The following is a 10347-nucleotide window of genomic DNA, read 5'->3' on the forward strand; positions in this document are numbered from 1 at the left end:
GTCTTCTCAGATGAGCGAGCACGGGTCCGACGTCAGTACTTCCGGACAGTACCGATGCAGCCATGGGGGGCGGTCTGATGATGGGAGCTGCGTCGCCGCTGTCTGGCACGAGGAACTAGAAATTAAAAACAACATGAGGCCATGGCGCGGTAGGAAAAAGTAGCCGCGCACACGAAAGATGCCTGCCCCACTGTGCATGCGGGAGCGTGGACCCTTTCTCTTCTCCCCCCCCCCCCCCCCCCAAAACACTGAAGAGGGCATGAACATAGTGCACTTAGAACTCTTGCTACTCCCGGTCGTCTTCACCGCCGTCTCAAGTTGTACCGCGGTAGAGACGGTGTGGAATCTTCCGAGAGGTGGTCCGGATAGTCGTCATCTGGAACCTGCGACAAATCTACCTCCTCGGGTTCATAGAAAGCTTTTAGGTCGCCGACATGAATAGACCCGCACACTTCACCAGATTCACAATGCACCAGCTCATAAGACAGGTTGGAGAGCTTGCTACTAACACGGTAGGGGCCATCCCACCTCTTTGCTAAAGAGGCCGTGAAGCCTCTAGCAGCATCACTCAGCGGATGAGTTCGCCTCAGGACCAGATCTCCTACCTTGAACTGCAGATTTCGCCTCCCCTTGTTGTACTGGTTTTCCTGCTGCAGTCTCGGGACGTCGAGGCTCTCTCGAGCTTCACGCAGGTTCTCCGTGAAACGCTTCCGGAGATCTTCTGCGAACTGCGTGGTTGTGCGCTGCATGCTTGCAGGATCTGTGCAAAGGAGGCCGTTTCCCAGGGGAAACACGAGCTCTTTCCCAAAGTTCAGTTGGGCCGGAATAAAACCCATGGACCGGTTGATTGTTGTGCGGGTAGCGAATGCCATTTCTGCTAGCTTCGCGTCCCAGGCTTTGTGTCGCTCTGTATGCGATACAAGCATCTGCTTCAGGTTACGGTTCACTCTTTCCGTGATATTCGCCTGTGGATGGTATGGCGAAGTCCGTTTGTGCCGTATGCCTAGAGCCTTACACGCATCCACGAACACCTTGCTAACAAAATAAGAAGTGTTGTCTGTAATAAGCGTTGCGGCAAAGCCAAAGCGCGCGAACGTCTCGAGAAGACAGTCCCAGATTTTCTTAGAGTCTAGTTTGCGCAAAGGAAACATTTCGACTCATTTTGTGAAATGGTCGCTCACTACTAGCAAATACTGATTGCCGCGTGGACTACGGGGAAAGGGACCGACAACGTCGCAGGCAACACACTCCCAGGGGTACTTGCTTTCGACCGACTGCATTAAACCTGGTGGTTGGCCACCTCGGGGTTTTGCCTTCTGACAAACCGGGCAGCTACGTGCGTACCTCATCACATCCTGCCTCATACCTGGCCACGTTGCAATTTGGGACAACTATTCGTAAGTTTTGCTCCCACTGCTGTGGCCTGCCAAGGCGGGATCATGCATATATCTTATAAATGACTTACGCAGTTTACGTGGTATAACAGACCGGAATGGCGGGCCGCTGGACCCATCGTCCGCCTGAGGGATGTATCGCAGCAGGATGCCGTCGCTGCTGAGCAGGTATGAGTCCAAGTCTCCGTGATTCCCCGCGTTGGCTGAGTTTTTTTCGGCCAGCTGGTGCATCACCTTCTGACAAAGTCCATCGGACAGCTGGGCCGCTCGGAGCTCCTCTCTGCTCACCAGGGTTCCCCACCGCGACTCTGGTGTGATGGGCGCCGCATTGGCCAGTGGCATCAAGTCGGGATCCACCTGCATTTCCTGCCCGAGAAGTGGAGCACGGGACAACGCATCTGCAACGTGGTTAGCCACTCCACGCTTGTACTAGATTGTGTATTTGTAGCGCTGGAGCGAAAGGGACCATCCAGCGAGTCGTCCTGCAGGGTTTTGAAGCCCTTTGAGCCACGAGAGAGCCATGTGGTCAGTTGGAATGCTAAACGAAGCGCCGTCAAGGTACATGTCAAACTTCTTAAGCGCAAGAATAATTGCCAGGCACTCTTTTTCGGTTGTTGAGTAGTTTCGCTCCGCTCCGGTTAACGTATGACTGGCGAAAGCTACGGGACGAAGAACGCTGTCATGTTCCTGCAGAAGGACTGCTCCTAATTCGTAATCGCTTGCGTCGGTCTGCAAGACGAACGGACGATTCAAGTCGGGGAGGTTTAAAAACGCGTTTTCAGTCACAGCCCTTGAAAGACACGCGAATGCGGTTTGCTGCTCTTGCCCCCAGCACCATTTCGTTTTTTTGCGGAGCAATCGGTTCAGAGGTTCAGTTATCTCAGCGCATTGCGGAATAAAATCCCTATGAAACGCAATCATCCCGAGATATCTCTGTAGGCTTTTGACGTCATAAGGGGGTGGGTACTCCGTTATTGCGCGCAGCTTATCTTCATTCGGCCGCAGCGTTCCGTTATCCACAACAAATCCGAGAAGGTTGATTACAGGCGATGCCAACTGGACTTTATCTGGATGAATCGTAAGGCCGGCTTGACGCATTCGTTCGAGTATGATCTGAAGGTGCACGAGATGCTCCTCGAATGTTCGAGAAAAGACCACTACGTCATCCATGTACGCCATCGCAAACTCGTACTTCGCGTCACCGAGGACAACGTCCATTAGGCGTTGAAAGCTGGCGGGAGAGTTAGACAAACCAAAGGGAAGGCGAGTGAATTCAAACAGCCCCCTATGGCAAATGAATGCGGTCTTCTTAACATCAGCCGGATGAACTTCGATTTGAAGAAATCCGCGGCTGCAATCGAGGGTTGTGAAAACAGTCGCGTTTCCAAGGGCATACATTACTGAGGAAATACTAGGAAACGGGTAACTGTCTCTGACTGACACTTCATTTAGGCGCCTGTAATCAACACAAAGCCTTGCTGTGCCGTCCTTCTTTGGAGCAAGGACTATCGGGAAACCCACAGCCTTTTTGACGGACGTACTGCGCCTGTGTCGATTATTTCCAATAGCGCCGCATCAAGAAGTTCGCGCTTGTGAGTACTTATGGGTCGCGGATTGCACCTCCGGGGAGGTGCATCCTTGGTTTCGATGCGGTGCTGTAGGAGATCGGTTTTCCCAGGTCTTTCCGTGAACATCGGCGAGAAGGGTTCCAGCAGTTGCTGGAGCTGCTTCTGTTTGTCTTCACCGGAACACTTTTGCACGGCTTTGAGCACGCTGTCTGGAAGTAAAGGCATCTGCCCGGCAAAGTTTAACGGGAACGCTTGGCCGCGAATACAATCCTGCCGTCTGGTAAACGGCGTTAATTTCATTTCGCCACCCAACCAATATCCAGCTTGGGCAAAGTCGAGCAAAACCCGCTCCGCTGCAATAAAATCTCTACCCAGGATCATGGGCACCGGCAGTTCTGGGAGGTATACGAACCGTTGTCTTCGTTTTCTACCATGAAAGGAAATTTGTAACCTGACTGCGCCGGCAGCAGGCAGTACGGACCCCGATGCTACTTGCAATTTCACGTTTGCTGACCGAAGATGCATCTTTCTCCTGTTACATTCCGCAAATACAGCATCCCCAATAAGCGATATGTTTGCTCCAGTATCTAAAAGAGCGGCTACTGGTATACCTAACACATTCACAGTTATACGAGGTTCGAGAGACTTGGGTGTAGATTCGATTCTACTCACAGCTGGGATGAGCACTGTCGGTTCCTCGTTTAGTGAGGTTGTTCCTACCCCCGTCGACTGGTGCGAGTCCATTAGCGGCCGGCCATCCAGAGCGACCATCCTTGGTGTTGAGAACTTCAAAGCGGCTCTGACACTGGGGATCCGGCCGGCCTTCGGCTGAAAGGAAATCGCATTAGGGTAAAACTCAAATGCAGTTGCTTCGGGTAGCGTAGGACCGGGAACAGTGGAAGCTGTTCGCCCGGGGATCAGTGCAAAGGCAGACGCGCCGGGAGTCTCATGACCGAGAATGTTGTTAGCTGGCCGCCCGGGTGTCACTGCAACAGCGGCACGCCGGGAGTCTCAAGACCGCGAACGGTATGAGCTGGGCGCCCGGGTGTCGGTGTGAAAGCCGACACGCCGGGAGTCTCACGACGGGGAGTATTGTGAGCTGGCCGCCCGGGTGTCACTGCAACAGCAGGCACGCCGGGAGTCTCAAGACCGCGAATGGTGTGAGCTGGGCGCCCTGGTGTCCATGCAAAATCAGACACGGCGGGAGTCTCACGACGAAGAGTGTTATGAGCTATCCGCCCGGGTGTCTGTGCGAAAGCAGACACGCCGGGAGTCTCAAGACCGCGAACGGTGTGAACTGGGCGCCCGGGTGTTGGTGTGAAAGCCGACACGCCGGGAGTCTCATGACGAATAGTGTTGTGAGCTGGCCACCCGGGTGTCACTGCAACAGCAGGCACGCCGGGAGTCTCAAGACCGCGAACAGTGTGAGCTGGGCGCCCGGGTGTCGGTGTGAAAGCCGACACGCCGGGAGTCTGACGAGGAAGAGTGAAAGTGTTATGAGCTGGCCGCCCGGTTGTCAATGCAAGAGCAGACACGCCGGGAGTCTCAAGACCGCGAACGGTGTGAGCTGGCGCCCGGGTGTCGACGCGGAAGGCGACACGCCGGGAGTCTCATGACGAAAAGTGTTGTGAGCTGGCCGCCCGGTTGTCGATGCGAGAGCAGACACGCCGGGAGTCTCAAGACCGCGAACGGTGTGAGCTGGGCGCCCGGGTGTCCCTGCAAAATCGGACACGCCGGGAGTCTCACAACGAAGAGTGAAAGTGTTATGAGCTGGCCGCCCGGTTGTCGATGCGAGAGCAGACACGCCGGAAGTCTCAAGACGGCGAACGGTGTGAGCTGGGCGCCCGGGTGTCAAAGCGAACGCCGACACGCCGGGAGTCTCATGACAGAAAGTGTTGTGAGCTGGCCGCCCGGTTGTCGATGCGAGAGCAGACACGCCGGGAGTCTCAACACCGCGAACAATGTGAGCTGGGCGCCCGGGTGTCCATGCAAAATCGGACACACAGGGAGTCTCACAACGGAGAGTGTTATCAGGAAAAAAAAGTGGTGGAGGGCCACCGAGGGTCGATAGAAAAGAGTCTGTCCCCGGAGCCCGTGCGAGCCTCCGGGAGGCCCGAAGGCGGCTGCGGCGGCTCGATCTCGTGGATTGTGTTTTCGACGCGGCCAGCGGAGAGTAGAAATTTCTTACCACCGCCGGCCGTAGCCGTTTCCCTGTGTCTGAGGTGGCCGCTGCCGTTCGCTGCAGTCTCGGTGTATGTGTCCTGGCTGGTCGCATCGAAAACAACGGGGCGTGGCCCGCCCGTCGGCTTCGTGCGGTGTCCCGCTCTCTTTTGCCTCTCCCAAGCTCCGCGTTACCGGTCCAGAGGACAAGAACTCATCTTGACCAATGGAGGGGCTGTAGCGTTGTGAATGCGTGCCTTCGTAACCGCTGCACCTCCGTGATTTGTATGCACGAGGATCTAGGGTTCGTGATTCGTATGCACAAGGATCTGGGGTTCAGGGGACGGGCGCCTGATTGGAATCGTCTTGTTCGCTGTCGACTCTATGTGCACGTGCGTTTCCAGACCACGCAAATGATGGTTCCAGAGTAATGTTCTGCGGTGGAGGGGGTCGGTATCTTAGTTCCGCGAGGATGTCGGCCTGGATGGTGATCGCCTCCCGTGCCATCTCGTCTAAATTCGTAAAGGTACGTCCTCTGAGATGGGGATGGAAACGCGGGTGGCTTTGGCGGATGGCGCGTTGTACTTTCTCCGCGTCCGGTGCCGCGGCGTCAGCGATATCGTACAGGCCCTGGAGAGCCCTTACAAACTCAATAAGTAAACTCTTCCGGGTGCTGTATGCGCGCGCGCAGCTCGTCCTTAATCCGCACGCTGTAATCCGGAGGCAGGAACTCCGTGCTAAATCGTGCCTCAAAATCTGACATACTTGTGAATTTAGTTTGTCTTTGCCTCCACAGTGCTGCACTGTTTGTCAGTGCAACCGGCAAAAGGCGGGTGAGGATGGTTTCGTCGTCAATTCCCGACGCAGCTTGGTAGTCCCGCAGTTCCGAAACGAACATCGCAACTGCCTTTCTATCTGCGTACCCCGAAAAGCCGGAACGCTAAACGAGAGCCTTAGGAAGTCCCTGGGGGGCGTACTTCCAGCAGGAGTGGGTCTTGAGCTCATCATCTGCTCTCGTTGTATGTTAAGAAGCATGGTCATGGCCACTCTTAGTTCTGCTAGACCACCCTCTAATGATGCGCCTACCGGGACTGAGACTGCAGGCTTAGCGTCTGGTTTTATGTCGCTGGTGGCGTTATCCGCGAGTGCACCGAGCGTCAAAAGGTCGTCCTTACTCACGTTTCTGTCGGCGTCTTCTGTAGACGGCATCGTGTTGTAGTGGAGACTTCCGCAGGTCGATGAACTTAGGCTTTCAAAGAAACGCCCCCTCAACTGTGGGCAAACTCAGGAACGCAAAACTGACCATGTAAAACGTAAGAACGAACCTAGTTTGCTGCCATCCTCCCAGACGAGCAGCACATCACGTCTGGGCGCCAGTGTGGGATTTCCCTTGCTGCTACCCGTCTCGGAGAATGACACAGCACACCGGTTCAACAACACGTAAACATTTAATGAGCGCTATCGCCTGCGCCGCGATCCCAACAGCCCCCGCGCATCCGCTGCGACGGCATTTTATCAGCGGCGGAGCGCCGCTCGCGTGGCCAGTTGCCCTTGGCCCCCTCGTGGTCAATATGGCCACTTATGATTGTCGGACGGGCAGCCTGGGCCAACCGCTTGGAATCGCCAGGTTGCCCACAAGTGGCACACATAATGCTAGTGGCACATTGTGTAAAGCTAGAAGGGAAAAAGCTTTTTTGTTTTTTTTTTTCACAATAAGAGACACCTGTATGCAAGCTTGAGGGGATGCAAGCTCCAGTCACACATATTTTTGTATCCTCTTAATCATATCAATACTGAGACATATCTTAAGCGTACCTTGACGGTCCGCAAGAACCCCTTCAATCGTTCATCTGTGCACGTAGGTAGGGGTGCTGGGGAATCGGATGAGGGTGTAGGTATTTCCTTGTGCTTGTGGGGTTTGAAGAATTAAATGGCCTCCACAGGAGCAGCCTGCATGTAGCACATTCAGTCACCTTATTAAACAGCCGTTTCACATTATAATTATAATGCAATTAAATGCAAAGGCGCAAGCGAGCTGGACAATAATGATGAAAATAATCCCTGGAGAAGGGGAACAAGAGGGACAAGGGACAAACATAAACCTCCAAACACAGCTAGGTGACTGGTGAGCGACCGAAAAAATCCGCCTGGTCCGGGTATCGAACCCGGGACCTCTCCATTACAAGTGGAGCGCTCTACCATCTGAGCTATCCAGGGGTTAGACGTCAGTAGAGCAAACGGGTTTTATCAGCTGCCACCAGTCTAACACCAACAAGGGTAAAGCTTGCAATTTAATGTTATAATTATAATGCAATTAAATGCAAAGGGGCAAGCGAGCTGGACAATAATGATGAAAATAATCCCTGGAGAAGGGGAACAAGAGGGACAAGGGACAAACATAAATCTCCAAACACAGCTAGGTGACTGGTGAGCGACCAAAAAATCCGCCTGGTCCGGGTATCGAACCCGGGACCTCTCCATTACAAGTGGAGCGCTCTACCAACTGAGCTAACCAGGGGTTAGACGTCAGTAGAGCAAACGGGTTTTATCAGCTGCCACCAGTCTAACACCAACAAGGGTGAAGCTTGCAATTTAATGTTATAATTATAATGCAATTAAATGCAAAGGGGCAAGCGAGCTGGACAATAACGATGAAAATAATCCCTGGAGAAGGGGAACAAGAGGGACAAGGGACAAACATAAATCTCCAAACACAGCTAGGTGACTGGTGGGCGACCGAAAAATCCGCCTGGTCCGGGTATCGAACCCGGGACCTCTCCATTACAAGTGGAGCATTATAATTATAACATTAAATTGCAAGCTTAACCCTTGTTGGTGTTATACTGGTGGCAGCTGATAAAACCCGTTTGCTCTACTGACGTCTAACCCCTGGTTAGCTCAGTTGGTAGAGCGCTCCACTTGTAATGGAGAGGTCCCGGGTTCGATACCCGGACCAGGCGGATTTTTTCGGTCGCTCACCAGTCACCTAGCTGTGTTTGGAGATTTATGTTTGTCCCTTGTCCCTCTTGTTCCCCTTCTCCAGGGATTATTTTCATTATCAGCCCTTTCACACTCTTTTATGTCTCACACGTGACATTCCACAAATTAAAGAACCTAGAAAGACCCGCGTGCATGCAGTGATCTGCTACAGAGAAATAAAAAATTAATTACCAGACTCTTTCCAGTCGCACGACTCCATTCACACGGTGTTTCTGTTGGCGTAGGATTGTTGAGGCCATACTTCACGCCTGCCTCGACATTGAAAAGGAGTGCCGCAACGTGGCTGCAGCATTCGCCAAGGCTTGAAATACAGTTAAGATAATCTGTGAAACATCCCTCACATACCCCAATGTAAACGCAATACATTGTGAACTACTTTTTTTTTTTTTTTTTTTTTGCAAAGTCTAAATTTTGGGAGTTTTTTTGTATTTGGATTTTTGTTGTCATTTTATTGGGTTATAACTATGGATGTCATTCACCAGCTTGACTGTGTGTTTTCTCTCTTAATCGATTTCGAGAATATTTCGAGAGTACAAAATGTTGCGACCTGGAGCGTTATGCTATCTATTCATGACCATTAGATAATTAATCGCGTGATACATATTTGGGAGACAATTTTTAAATTGAGAAATGCGCGAAAATTAGGTACTCGCGTTCTGCCAGGCTGGTTGCGGTACAAGCACTCGAACTGGCTAGGGTGATCAGACCGTCGTGATTAGACGCAGGCGACCAGAATGTCGCACTTACAGAAAGCTGTAGCAGTGCACTACTTACCCAGCCATACAGGTGCAGTGAGCGTTAGACACTTTGCCGTCCGCATGCACCACGGTAAACGGCGTGTACTGCTTGGAGACCGTCTGACTTGCTTCGACAGTGGCCGTGAGCAGGACCACCTTCTCTGTCTTCTTGGCTTGGAGAGCGCGGACGTCCTGAACTTTCCCATTTATAAAAAAGTTGTATCCTTCAGACATTTTAAAACTTTTAAATTCTTCTTTAGCGTAATAGCAGGTACCTTCTACTAGGTACAGGTAAATGTCCGCTGCAGTCACTGAACGCCACAAGCGGGTGGACCCCAAGAACGCGAAGCGTCGGAGATCGTTGTCCAGCGGATCCTGGAGCTCTTAGCCTTCCACAACAAGCTTCTCGCGATACCGCGATTGTGCGACATCGTCCAGCTCCTTAAAATAGTCACTTGACATTCCAACCGACGCGTACACAGTGAAATTAAGACAAACGCACTCGCCGAAACGCGTCACCGATTGAGATGCCCAAGAAAAAAGCACGACCGGAAGTGTGCAGCCGGAAGTCTTCTGGGACGCACAGGACGCAGGGGTCACGTGACACCAGCGTTTGTTGGTAAACACGGACAGGGTCTATAAACGGCTCTGGTCCGCTTTTACCTTGAGCGCTTCCGTCGGCTTCCAGGACGATGCATCGGCGTAGCTGTTGTTTTCTTTGTGTTTTATTTCTGAACACGCTGGCTTGATGAGTTGCATTTAGGTGCTGTTTCGCTCAGCCAATGGGCGTTTAGGTGCCGTTACACTCAGCCAATGGGACTAGGTGCCGCTTTTCGTGGTTACAAACAACGCCGGGTGCGCTCCATGGGACAGCTTAAAGGAAACTATCAGGGTAATTATGCTCGCCGACGTTTTTAATTGTACATGCCATATGAGAGCCCAATCTCCCAGAACAAAACTGTCGGCTCGAAATTCGGTTTCTTTCCGCCCGAAAACCGACGATAAAAAACAGGCCGCTTTGAGTCCCGCTCACTCTCGTCTCCGTGGTCACGGACCGTTATTTCAGGTTTAGACACAGCCACCAAATTTAATCAAAGTCGTGGGTCATTGAAGGAACACACTTAACATTAAAAATAGAAAAAAAAATGTAAATTTTTCTTGCTTTTAAAAAACTGCGAATGCTCGTTGGTTAAAAGGAAGTTGCACAAACAGCGGGAAGCGTTCTGTGAATTCACTGCGTAATTCTCAACATGGCGTCGTATCGCGCGTCATGAGACTGTCGTGGAACTCGCAGGCTCGACGGAGATGGCGGCGGACTACAGGCGTGGGATGGCTGCTTCACAATTGTCGTTCGCGGTACCAGCGAATCTGTCTTCCTTCGAAAAAAAAATGTTGCTCCAATCAAAACAATCAGGATTCATTCCGTACGACATGCCCAAATACCAAGTCGATTTGCACGAAGACGTCGCCGAGTCGACGCCCCTTCTC

General features: G+C 52.3%; 1 pseudogene; it reads right to left on the reverse strand.

Annotated features, from left to right (window-relative positions):
* Window positions 1-8227: 8227 nt before the first annotated feature.
* LOC121048069 lies at window positions 8228-9321 on the reverse strand (annotated as a pseudogene).
* Window positions 9322-10347: the final 1026 nt, after the last annotated feature.

Source organism: Ixodes scapularis, unplaced genomic scaffold, assembly GCF_016920785.2.
Source record: "Ixodes scapularis isolate PalLabHiFi unplaced genomic scaffold, ASM1692078v2 PGA_scaffold7__128_contigs__length_106722199, whole genome shotgun sequence".
NCBI classification, from domain to species: Eukaryota; Metazoa; Arthropoda; class Arachnida; order Ixodida; family Ixodidae; genus Ixodes; species Ixodes scapularis.